Raw genomic sequence first — 13,066 nt, forward strand, 5'->3', positions numbered from 1 at the left:
GTATAAGAAAACAATCCAGAGTTATTTGTTGGACTCTTATGAAACCTGTATTTCTAGAAAACTGCATGGACTTGTCCATCTGATTGTCAGAAGTCAAGACTGAGTCAAAGGCAAGGACAGGAGGAAGGAAGGAAGGTCAATGCAAGAAAATGCTAAGAATGAGAAACAGATCACAGAATGAAAATCTTCACCTTCGGCTTCTGACAGGTAGCCATATACTGACTCAGCGCTTCCTGAGCAGAAAACAGGGGTGTCAGTATTTCCTTATGCTCTAAGGATTCTGCACCCAGAGCAGAGAGAAACCTCCAAGGTCTTACAATATTGGCTAAGTTTCACAGCTGGGTAAATTTATTTTTGACTCAACCGGAAGCAATAATCAAAATTATAAAAGCATTTATTTATTTATTTTGCTTTAGTGAAATTGGGCCAAGTTCGTGCAAAGTCCATTTTCCCTTAGGAAAAAAATTCTGCTTTCATCAATTTGGGTTGAACTTCCGTAAAATGTCTTCATGGTAAGAACTGCTTCACAGAATGGAAGTTGGAAACTCTCTTTACTAGAAGATTTTAAATAGGAGTTGGCTCAGTTAACAGTAGGCTTACTTACTATTACTTCCCAGGAATACTGGGTTGGATGAAATGACCTCCAGAATCCATTCCAACTCTTATCAATCATTCTGTGGATGATCTAGGAGTTCTATGAGCCATGAGAAAAATAAGAATGCAGTTAGCCCTCATATAATACCTGATTTTTCAAAGGTATGACATTGCAGCATTCCCACAATCAGAATAACAGACTAAGAGTTGCAAGGGAACTTGGAGGCCTTCTACTCCAACACGCTGCTCAAGCAGGAGACCCTCTACCATTTCAGACAAATGGCTATTCAATCTCTTCTTAAAAATCTCCATGGTTGGAGCACCCACAACTTCTGGAGGCAAGTCATTCCACTTCCCTCTCCCAATCCCAGGGCAGAAGTCACTGAGATGTCACCTGAAATTTATCCAGGTGGATGAGATGCTGATCATGTGATCCTGGTTCTTGTGCACAGCCGTTGTCTTGCAGTTATGAAGCTGCAGTGTCCCACAGTTATGTGATCACCATTTGAAGCCTTTATTGCCAGCTTCTGAAAAGCAAAGTCAGTAGGGAGGCTGACAGAAGATCACAAATGACGATCTGTGAGATGCAACCACCACTTAAGGCTTGCCTGACAATAGCAACTGCAACTGCTGTTGTAAGCCCACAGGAACATGTGTTATCGTGGCTTACAATCACATTGCTTAGCAGTGGAGATCCTGGTCTCCATGGCCATTAGCAAGTTGAGTGTCAACCTTCCCAGGTGGTCAAGCCAGGAAAACTGACTGGATGAGCTAATTTTACCATTTTCCATTAACAGAATCTTGCAAGTCTGAAAGTACAAATCTCCCACTGTCATTTTTTTACTGCCTGACAAATTCAGAAGACTCAGAATCAGAATAAAGCTGGAAGGGATCTTTGAGGTCTTCTTGTTCAACCCCCTGCTCAAGCAGGAGATCCTATACTATTTCAGATAAGGTTTTTTTTTTAAATTCCATTTATATCCCGCCCTTCTCCGAAGACTCAGGGCGGCTTACAAGCTTAGCACTAGTAGTGGCTTAAATTATTTTTTTATGCACACAGTGGCGGAGGCCTAAAGCGCAAAGTTTTTATAAAACCTAGCTGAAGGCCTAGGATTGGGGCGATGACATGCATTCCAACAAAGAGGGCTCTGCGTGCCACCTGTGTCATGTGTGTCCTAGGTTCGCCCCCACGGCCCTATACCATTTTAGACAAATGCTGGTCTAGTCTCTTTTTAAAAGCCTCCAGTGATGGAGCACCCACAAGGTCTGCCATTCCTTTGGTTGATTGTTGTCATTGTTTGGAAGTTTATCTTTAATTCCATATTGCCTGTCTCCTCAATTAGTTTCTGTCCATTGTTTCTTGCCTTGCCTTCTGGTGCTCTCAAGTATAGGTAGATCCCCTCTTCTTGGTGACAACCCCTTAGATATTGGAACAGTGCTATCATGTCACTCCTAGTCCTTCTTTTAATTAAACAAGACATACCCAATTCCTCCATCATCTTTGTTGCTCTTCTCTACACTCTTTCCATTGTAGCAACATCTTTTTTATACTGTCTGATCCAGATCTTTGTTGAAGTGAAACAAGTTGGAGACTCTTTGTATAGATCTATCTCAAACCCAGGCAAGGCTTTCAATGTGTTTGTTCCAGTGTTTCACCAATACAAATCGGTTTCTTTGGCCTGCTGTCTTTGAAATGATCTTAGCTGCCTGTCCTCGAAAAGAAAGCAGCAGCCTTTTCTACTTCAAGCAATATGTATAATAACACAGGGAGATCTATTTGATGACTTAAAAGCATAGACATGGAAGGCGAGTTGGCAAAGAAAGAAAGCTAGAATAAGGCTGAAGAAAATTGGGATTTTGACATTAGTGAGAATTGAAATAGAACATACTCAAATAGACAAGATGTGTACTTTGAATATTAGATTTTGTTATGAGCTGAGAGAAAGAAAACTTTCATCATCTAAAGCATGGAAGTATAAATATTAAAAGAAATCTGAATATTGATTTGCTTATAAAGGTTGAATGTAAAAGTAATTAAGATATATATATAAGCTAAAAATCTATTGATAAATGTAATAAATATGTTTTTACTTAATTGCTATAATAAAAATTACTAGCTTAAATATGAGATAGTAGACATCAAGAGAAAAAGAGAGGGAGTATTTAATGTTGAAATAAGAGAAATTTTGGTTACTAAATTTGGAAATTAATAGAAAATAAGAATGTTATATACTGTATTATTAATTACTTGATGTAAGATGGTGAGAAATAGAACATATTCAAATAGATAAGACATGTATCCTGAACATTAGATTTTGTGATGAATTGGGATAAAGGGAACTGTGGTTATTTAAAACTTGGAAATTATAAATATTAAATGTTAAATTTAAACATTAATGGGAAACTAAAAATTGGGAAAAACTAATTAGGACATTGATAGTCTATAAAGATTGATAAATGTAAGAAAGTTATTTTTATTTAATTGATATAATAATAATTGTATTAGTTTAAACATGAGACAGTAAACACTAAGAGGAAAAGAGAGGAAATATTTAATGTGGTAGTTTGAGACTTGTACTAAAGATATTTGTATGTTATTGAATTATCGATTAACTCAACCGCCACGTTGCTTTTTAAATATTTAAATGTAAAACTAGAAAATCAATAAAACTTCTTTTTTTTTTTAAAGAAAGCAGCAGGAGCTGGCAGTTCGGTGATGTTCCTGGGTATTGCACCAGCATTTCCTGTTCACTTGTGCTAGATCTATTTACGGAGCTTCAAGGAAGCCATTTCAACACTGCCACTGATTGTCAATAATGCGAATGCTGAAACAGCTAGGGAAAACAGCTGGCTCTGAGCAGAGGAATTTCGTGCAATGGAAGACCATTGAGATACCTCTTTCGGCCAGCTTGGGCCTATCACTTAGAAGCCTCCTCCCAAGTAGTTGAATAAAGGGAGCACGCAGTTCTTCAAGATTAGGTCTAAATCAAGCAGGACTAGCTTATCTCAAATGAGCACTCCTCTTTGCCACACCCTGAATTCTCAGTAGCTCTCTGAAGCAACGGAGACAGGGAGAGACACCAAATTACCAAGGGAACATCCATCACTCCATGTGTAGGACTGTGACTACAAAGCCAGCCTCAGAATTTGAGACCAGTCGCTCAAGACCTGATATTTGGAATGGATGGAGCCCAGTGGCCAAAGGAGAGGAGACATTTTGATTGTCCACGCCCCACTCAAATAGGACTTAATGAGAATGTGCACGTTGGCAAGGAGAAAGGGATGCAAGTAGTGCTCTATCTACGACCACAACTGAGTCCAAAGTTTCTGTTGTTGAGTGAGACATTTTTTAGGTGAGTTTCACCCCATTTTATGGCTTTTCTTGCCACAGTTGTTCAGTGAATCACTGCAGTTGATAAATTAGTAACCCGATTGTTAAATGAACTTAGCTTCCCCACTGACTTTGAATAGAATAGAGCTGGAAGGGACCTTGGAGGTCTTCTAGTCCAGCCCCCTGCTCAAACAGGAGGACCTATACCAACGGTAGGCAACCTTGGCTCTTTTATGACTTGTGGACTTCAACTCCCAGAATTCCTGAGCCAGTAGCTGGCTCAGGAATTCTGGGAGTTGAAGTCCACGAGTCATAAAAGAGCCAAGGTTGCCTACCGTTGGTATAGGTCCTCCTGTTTGATCATGTGACCATGGGGACGCTGCAACAGTGGTAAGTGTGAAAAATGGTCCTAAGCCACATTTTTCAGTGCCCTTGCAATTTTGAACCGTCACTAAATGAACGGTTATAAGTCGAGGACTACCTGTACTGACAAAGTCACCCATCTTCAACTCTGCTTGTAGGATAGCAGGAAAATAATGCCCAACCCCCGACTGTTTTCACCTGTCTGCAAATATCAGTGCAATTAATTACAGTCCTCAGTTTACAATCATTTGTTTAATGACTTTTGAAGTTACAATAGTGTGGAAAACTCCTCACGTTTACAACTATTGCAGCATATCCACAGTTATGTGATCAAAATTGGGGCATTTGGCAATTGGGATGTATTTATGATGGTTGCAGAGTCCTGGGGTCACATGATCCCCATCGGAGACTTTCCTAGCTGACGTCTGAGGATCAGTCAGTGGGGGAAGCCAGATTTGCCAATCAACCATGTGATTCACTTAACAACCAGAGTGATTCACATAACGACTGCAGCAGAAAAGGTGGTAAAACTGAACACAACTCACTTAAAATTGCCTTGCTTAACGATGGAAGTTCCAGTCCCAATCGTGGCCTTAGTAAGTCAAGGACGGCCTATAAACTGAAACATTTTTTTCACCAAAGCAAAAGGCTTTCATAATTGTGCAAGATTGGGGTGGTGGTGGAAAGAAGGCTTTAGCTATTCAGCCTTTGGAGGGAGAATATTCCCACAACATGTGTCCATATTGTGGAAACTGCAAAGTTTTTTTTTCCATTCCTTGTTCACGTCCCTCAGAAGCAAAGCAGCTTTATATATATACATACACACACACACACACACACACACACACACACACACACATATACAGTATACACATACATATACATATACACATATACATATATATTTGAAGTATAAATGCATTATTTCTCACCTGCTACTTATCTAAGTTCAGTTGGTGTTAAAAGCAAAGAGTAGGGCTGGTTTTCTTTCTTTTTTTTGTAAAAAAAGTAAAAAAAGTTGGCAACTCTAAAAATAGGGCTTTAGACTGGCTGCTTAGGAGTCATTACACCCTGCAAACTTCATAAACGGTTTCAAGTCCCAGTTCCTTCCTATCTGTTCATCTACATATTTCTGTTGTCAGCTCTGCCTGCTTAGCTAAAAATAACATTACTGGCAATCACAAGTAGCAACCGAATAAATGTTGTGTAAAGAGTGGGGAAATTAGTAGATGAGTTGGGAGGGGGGGAGGAAGGTTGGGATTTTTTCATAAGAATGAAAGAAATGAAGACCATAAGCCATTGCTTGCTTCTTCCAGAGGTCCATTTCAAAGCAAGAGATGTTGGGTTTTAACTCTAAAGTTGTAAAAAAAATAACTTTTTTTTAGCAGCAGGACTCCTGTACTTTTAACTGCACACCTGTTTAAATTCAAAAACTTCAGCTAGAAGGCATGGTGAAACAGAAAGTTGTAACCCTGACTTCATGTCTCAAGTTGCAATTGTTTTCCCTATTAGGAAAATTAAATTTTGATTTCAGTTCAGCCGGGGAAGCTTGTAGAAATAGTGAAATATATATTGGTAGTTTTAATATGTTGGCAGGTTTTATGTGGTCTGCGAACATTAAAAGGAACATTCTTTTTAAGCAGGATTCATTCAAATCATTTGCACCCTTTTCTTGACTTGTTTGTTTCATGTTCCGCTGCTTGTTCTAACTCATTCACTTTATTATCTCCAAACAGTTTTGAAAAGCAAGACTCTGAGTTGAGCAGAGACTGGACAGCCATTTGTCTGACATGGTGTAGGGTTTCCTGCCTGAGCAGGGGGTTCAACTAGATGACCTCCAAGGTCCCTTCCAATATCATCATCATCATCATCATCATCATCATCATCATCATCATCATCATCATCATGTGGGAGCAGCGCCGTGACAGCAAAAAGCAAAGTTTTCGTCTTTCCTTGGGATTTGAGGTGTGCGAGCCATGGAGGCTGCAGAAAGCATTAGCCAGTGAAAGACTGGTCAGCTTGTGGCTTCACACCATGGCTAAACCTAGCCAGTTGTGGTTTATTTAATAAAACCATGGTTTAGTGCAGAGAGAGCAATCTGGAGCCTAAGGATGGAATGGGACCCTGAGGTCCACTTTTTGTGATCCTCAGACTTGCTGAAAACCAACAGTATAGCTTCCTACCATTTTGAAGAGGGCAAGGCAGATAAAAATTACAATCTAAACTCTAACATAGGCATATCACATGAAGACCCTAACCCAAATTCCTAAGAAACAAAAAAAATGGTACTCTTGCCTATTTGAGATTTGGCCCTGTTTAGTGGCCCTCTGCTGTGGACCCTGAACTAGAGTGATGTTTGAACACATGTAATGGGTTGCCTTCAGAGGTTGTGGATACCCCATCACTGGAGGCTTTTAAGAAGAGACTGGACAGCTATTTGTCTGAAATGATAGAGGGTTTCCTCCTCAAGCAGGGGGTTGGACTAGATGACCTCCAACATCCCTTCCAACTCTGTTATTCTATGTTATTCTATCTCCTTGTATAGAGAACTGGGTGGGAAATAGATAATACACCTGTTTTTGACCCTGGATCTATCATAATAAACATGTTGGGCAACTTCCCAGCAAATAACCATTATCCAAATATTGACCAACATGTGGTTATTTTCTCTTCCCCCTAAGGACAAACAGTCTGGTGTTTTTCCCCCCTACTTTCCAGGGAATTTCCCCTGGTTCTCTTCCCCTGCTCCTCCCACAGATCCTTGGTGTCCAAATACGATTTTAGTCTTTGGGGATTCCCTAGAGATTTGAGCGTTCTTTGGAGGCAGATATTCCAGAAGAGAACCCTCCGAAGCAGTTCATGCTGTATATTATGTTAACGCAATGTAAGACCAATTATATGGGGCCAATTCAGGAAGCTCACAAATTTCACAGGAGGGAAATTACCTTCTCCCATTGCTGTAAAGCTGATATTTAAGAGTTGTTGCCCATGATCAGAAGGTAGAGTAAAATCTGTAAGATGACCTAGGTCAGGGGTAGGCAACCTTGGCTCTTTTATGACTCGTGGACTTCAACTCCCAGAATTGCTGGTTCAGGAATTCTGGGAGTTGAAGTCCACGAGTCATAAAAGAGCCAAGGTTGCCCACCCCTGACCTAGGTGACCTTAAGGTCCCTTCCAACTCTGTTATTCTATTCTAGTAACCAGCGGTAGCTCAATTCCCATCAATTGTTCCAGTCCCCTTTTAAAGCATTTTAATTTAGTAGCCCTCACGCCCTTTGATGCTAGCACATTCCACAGTTTAATTCCTATTATGGCTCTCAAATTTCTCTACATTTAATGCATAATCCCAAGTTCTAACACAGTGAGACAATGATAATGAAATACGGTCCTCTGTTATTGAAACTCTAGTATCAAACTTTGTGTCTGCTTGTAAAACTCTTGTATATGTAATATTTGTTCCTCTTTATTGCTTTTTCTCTTCTGTCAAAATAAATAAAGAACCCCCCCCCCCCAAAAAAAAACCTTTAGGAGAGGAGAAAAAAAGATTGTCCCTTTAGCTTCTGGAACATTATTCAAAGCTACTCCATGTTATCCAGTAGCTTCTTTTAGGTCATAATAACTGAAAGAGAAAATAATGCAATGCAAGGATTAAAGACTTGGACCAGTACCACTGGGGAATTCTGGGAATTAAAGTCCACACATCTTAAAACTAACGTTGAGAAACACTGCGTTTGCACTAGAAAAAAAAAAACAAGGTGCTCAGCTGGGCTTCATCCTAATTCACTAGAATATAGGAAGGGAAGGGAAAATACATCCAGGCTGTTACTCAGTATTTCTCAGCATTGACAACTTTAAGATTTGTGGACTTCAACTCCCAGAATTCCTGAGTATTCAACCTTGCTGGCTGGTATATACTGCTATAGCAATAAAAATAGTTCTGTTCCCATTTGTGGAGTCTGTTTTCTGACCTAGCTTACCTTGAAAGACTGATATATGTGTTTGGAGAAAAAGATTATAATCAGGAGTGTCTATTGGAGGTCAAAAAATGTTATTCGTTTACATGCATTGTATCACACTTTAAAAAGGAGCAGGTCTGTCCATACACCAAAGGTTGCAGCTGCCATCTTGACTTTTTGAACCCTTATATGGACACACTTCATTTTAATTGTGAACCATTTCTAGAAGAATAGGGGCAAACATCAGTCTAGGACAAATCGGAACAAATTCAATGGTTCCAATTCAAGACCTTTTCCAAAAAGTTCCATGTGGTTGTTGACTGAGCTGTGCTTATTTAAACAAGGTTTATGTAGATACATTATGCAAAGATCTTACAGAAGGCCCTAACGTTGGGAAGGGAAGAGAAGATGGGGACAACCAAAGGCTTCTGGTTTGCACATGCGGCGCCGGCGGACGTTCAGGAAGGACGTTCTCCCTGCCGTCCGGTTTTTCTTCCATGGAGGACCCTGAAAAGGGTCGAAAGTCACCCTGGAGGGGCGACAACTGTGAGGAGGCCCTCTGAGTGATTGCGGAAGGGTGGCAGCCCTCCATTTGATGCCAAGCAGCTCCTCTGGCCTGAAGAAGAAAAGATCAGCCATCAACATGGCAGATCACTAAGCCGTTCCCTAACGAAAGCCAAAATCACCATCAAGCACAACGAAGCAATCTGGAGGATTTGGGTGAGACCTTACCTTTCTTACCTCCCTAATTACTTTCCTGTTGGACTTTTCTGGAAAAAAAATTTCCCCTCTCTTGGAAGAGCAGCGACTGCCTATTTGGGGATCCAAAATTTTAAAGCCTTGAAAGAAATGGAAATAATTAAGCTAAATAATTAAACAAACTTGCTTGTACTTCTGGAATTTTGGGGCTACTAAAAAGTTCTTACTTCTGCGAGGACTTACTGTTCTATTTACTTCTTAAGCTGTGAAAGAAGGGGAAAAAGAAAAGAAATGGATAAATTGGATAAAAGTCTCATATGATTCTGGAAAAGAAGAGGAACGACAGTGAGGAAGATAGACTCAGTTCCAGTGGCAATAGGTGCATTCATGGAAGTCCTGAAAGACCAAGTTAGGAACAAATAATCATGGAGTTAATGTGGTTGCTAAGAACCAACACTTTGATGACACATGCAGTAATCAACTAATCAAAATTTTATGAATAACATTTCAGAAAAGGAGGCCATGAAAACTGTATCTTCTGTGTGGGGACTTCCTGATGAAGAATGTATCCATATCTTGATGCTCCTCAGAGATTCAGAAGGCACAATAATGGAATTGGGTATGTCTGGTCTAATGAAAAGAAGACTGTGGGAGATCTGATAGCAGTGTTCCAATATCTAAGGGGTTGCCATAAAGAAGAGTGAGTCAAGTCAACCTATTTTCCAAAGCACCAAAAGGCAAGACAAGAAACAATGGATGGAAACTAACCAAAGAACCAACCTAGAATTAAGGAGGAATTTCCTAACATTGAGAGCAATCAACCAATGGAAGAGCTTGCCTTCAGAAGTTGTGGGTGCTCCATCTCTGGAGGCTTTCAAAAAAAGATTGGACAACCATTTATCTGAAATGGTAGAGGGTCTCCTGATTGAGCAGGGAGTTGGATTAGAAGACCTCCAAGGTCCCTTCTAACTCTATTATTCTATGAGCATTTATCTATGAGGATCGTGATAGAAGAGATGGGAAAGAAGAATCTATGGTCACATGGTTGTCTGTAACTGTGACTATGTCTCTCGTATCTCCACTAGGATGAACTGAGGAAGAACTGACTCTACAGATTGCATGCTTGAGGATATCTGTATACCTATACTATGATCGCTGGGTGCCTGGAAGCATCTTTAGGAAATGTTCATTTAATTGTTTACATGTATGGAGCATGCTCATGTAATTAGGTTAAGAAAAAGAGAAACAAAACCCACACAATACTTTCATAATCATCATTGAGAAAGAACCATGGTGACAGAGAAGAATCTTTTATATAGTTGAAACACCCCTTCTAATGAGCTCAAAACAATGGAGAACTTGTTGGTTCTGTTCTGGTGACAAAGTAGCTGAACCAGTTTAGCTGCTCAGTACAGAGAGGTGAAAGTTCCATGCTCCTTCTCACCTATGTCTTTATATTTGCTTTTAGGCTGGTTTTTAGGGCAAAGCCTTCCCATGGCACAGTCTACAGCAGGGCTGTCGAACTCAATTTCATTGAGGGCTGCATCAGCATTGCGGTTGCCCTCAGGGGGCTGGGTGGGTATGGCCAGGGTGGGCATGGCCTACTGGGTGGGCGTGGCTAGAGTGCATATGGCCTACTGGGTGGGCGTGGCCAGCTCTACATCGTTCGCATCAAGGGTGCCTATGGGGGCCTGGGCAGGAGTGGGACAGATCTGAGGGTCAAGGCAGTGGGGGCCGTTCCCTCACTGTTTCCAGGATGGCTTCGCGGGCCACATGAAACTACTTCGCGGGCCGGATCCGGCCCCAGGGCCTTGTGTTTGACATGTCTGGTCTACAGCCTAAAGTGCAGCATAATCCTAAAAATACAGCTCATTGTTCTGATAAAATAGGAGCAGGCAGTCCTTTGGTGTGCAGGAACTGCATTTTAGTATCTGGAGAAGCAAGATTCTCCATAGATGAGGTGATGATCCAACTGGGTAGGGTGGTTTCTGAGTTTTGTGGGGAGAGACAGTTTTTCAGTCTGATTTATTCAAAGTACTGACCAAATAAACTGGTCTTCTATAACTCTCTTCTGAATTTGGCCAGATGTATATGGGGTACATAGAGAATTTTAAAAAATGTTATTATAAGATAAAGAGGATCACAAAAGCTGTAGTTTTGTTAATTATGGATAATTATGTAAGCCACTCAGATTCTGGAAGTTGGTCTTCACATCTGGAAATGATAGATCAATAGATCAAGCCTTCTCCTATCTCAGGGGTAGGCCACCTGGCTCTTTTATGACTCGTGGACTTCAACTCCCAGAATTCCTGAGCCAGCCATGCTGAGGGGAAAGGGAGAGGTTTCCAAGCTGAGCCATGCTGGCTCAGGAATTCTGGGAGTTGAAGTCCACAAGTCATAAAAGAGCCAAGGTTGCCTACCCCTGTCCTATCTAGACACTTTCCAAATGTGAAGACCAACTCAAAGCTTTTATTGAGGATTCTGGGCGATGTGTTGAGATTCACATCCTTGGAAGGCTGGATCTGCTTGATGTTTGAACTCAACTAATTATATTTCTTTTATAAAATATGGGCAAGCTAACTGCACTGTCTGCATGTACAAACCAGCTCACAGCAAGTAGAGGTAGCCCTTGACTTAACAACAGTTTGTTTAGTGACTGTACAAAGTTACAACAGCATTGAAAAAAGTGACTTAAGATCATTTTCACACTCACAACCGTTGTAGCATTCCCACAGTCACATGATCAAAATTGAGATGCTTGGTAAGAGACTCATATTTATGACAGTTGCAGTGTCCCAGTGTCGTATGATTGCCTTTTGGGAACCTCCTTCTGTGACCTTACTAACTTAACAACTTCCATGGATTCATTTAACAACTGTGGCAAGAAAGGTTGTAAAATATGTCAAAATTCACTTAACAAATGTCTCACTTGGCATCAAAAATTTTGGGCTCAGTCGTGGTCATCAGCCAAGGACTATTTGTATCTTACAACCTTGCCCTGGTGTGCATTCTATGTAAATAATTGCAAAACGGGGAGGAATTAAATTCCTGATTGCCCAACCAACAGGCTGATGTTAATTCTATCCAACAGATTTAGGGTTACAGAGTTTCTTTCGGATTGCACTGCTCACTCTGTGCTCAGCTCCGTGCTAAGTTCCTTTTCACTAGCTAGAAATGGCTTTTTGAAAGTCCCAGCTGTGAGTCAGGGTTTGGTTGCTGTTGGTTGTTGTTGTTTTTCTTTTTTTCTGCTCTCTGGTACATCTTAAATTGCAAAACAATACTCAAACCAGGAAGAGGGTTATTTATATCTTTCCCCCCAGCAAGACACAAGTCCATCTCAAACTCAGAAACAAAGATTAGTTTCCTGGAATTTTTACCCTGAGATATGAGAAAGCAAGAAGGACTCTCGCTGATATCGTAAGCAAGAGAGAGGAAGGTCCATCTGTGCAAGTTGGCTCCTGCAGCTAAACTGCTCTGGGATGCCATGCAAAATTGCAGGAAAAACCACCGTGGAGCATGTTCCACAGCAGAGCCTCTGCTTTTCCTGCAGAAGGTCTCAAATTCAATCCTTAACATCACCAGGAAGAGTCCAGGAGGACTCCTGTGGTTGACTGACTGCCACCAGTCAGTGTGTATAAATCAGAAGCGAGCGACAAGTGTACACCAGGTGTTTGGGACTGGCCCTTGCCTCTATTCACATTGATGGAGGATTATGGGGAATGGAGGTCCACAATAGCTCATGGTCATGAGGTTGCCCACCCCTGGTCTCAGCTGGCCAGTGGCCTGATTTGCTACCAAATAAGTTGGCAGACTCTCTGATGCAACCACCTGATTGCACGCAAACCTGGGGCAAGGACAGAATGATTGCATTCACACAACCCAATGAGGACAGTTGCTTATGATGTTGTGAAAACTCAGAAAATGGGTTGAGCAATCAGGTTAAGTTGGTGTGGGGAACCTAGCCTGTGAACTTCAGGCGAGAAAAATAGGCTCTAATATGAAAAATGCAACATCTTGCAGAACTTGCATAATAGATAAAAAGTTCTGGGACGTTGTTTGGGAATATCTCCCAATAATGGCCCAGACAAAAGTCCTGAAGAAACCTGCACAGATGAGGCTAAAG

General features: G+C 41.0%; 1 long non-coding RNA gene across 1 annotated transcript; it reads right to left on the reverse strand.

Annotated features, from left to right (window-relative positions):
- Positions 1–436: 436 nt before the first annotated feature.
- Positions 437–5,339, reverse strand: LOC310644422. Its single transcript, XR_014493298.1, has 3 exons — positions 5,221–5,339; positions 989–1,121; positions 437–694 (listed from the first exon to the last, which is right to left on the reverse strand). It is a non-coding gene; the product is annotated as an uncharacterized lncRNA (long non-coding RNA).
- Between the last annotated feature and the right edge of the window lie 7,727 nt (positions 5,340–13,066).

Source organism: Vipera ursinii (genome assembly GCF_947247035.1).
Source record: "Vipera ursinii genome assembly, chromosome: 9".
In the NCBI taxonomy this organism is placed as follows: domain Eukaryota; kingdom Metazoa; phylum Chordata; class Lepidosauria; order Squamata; family Viperidae; genus Vipera; species Vipera ursinii.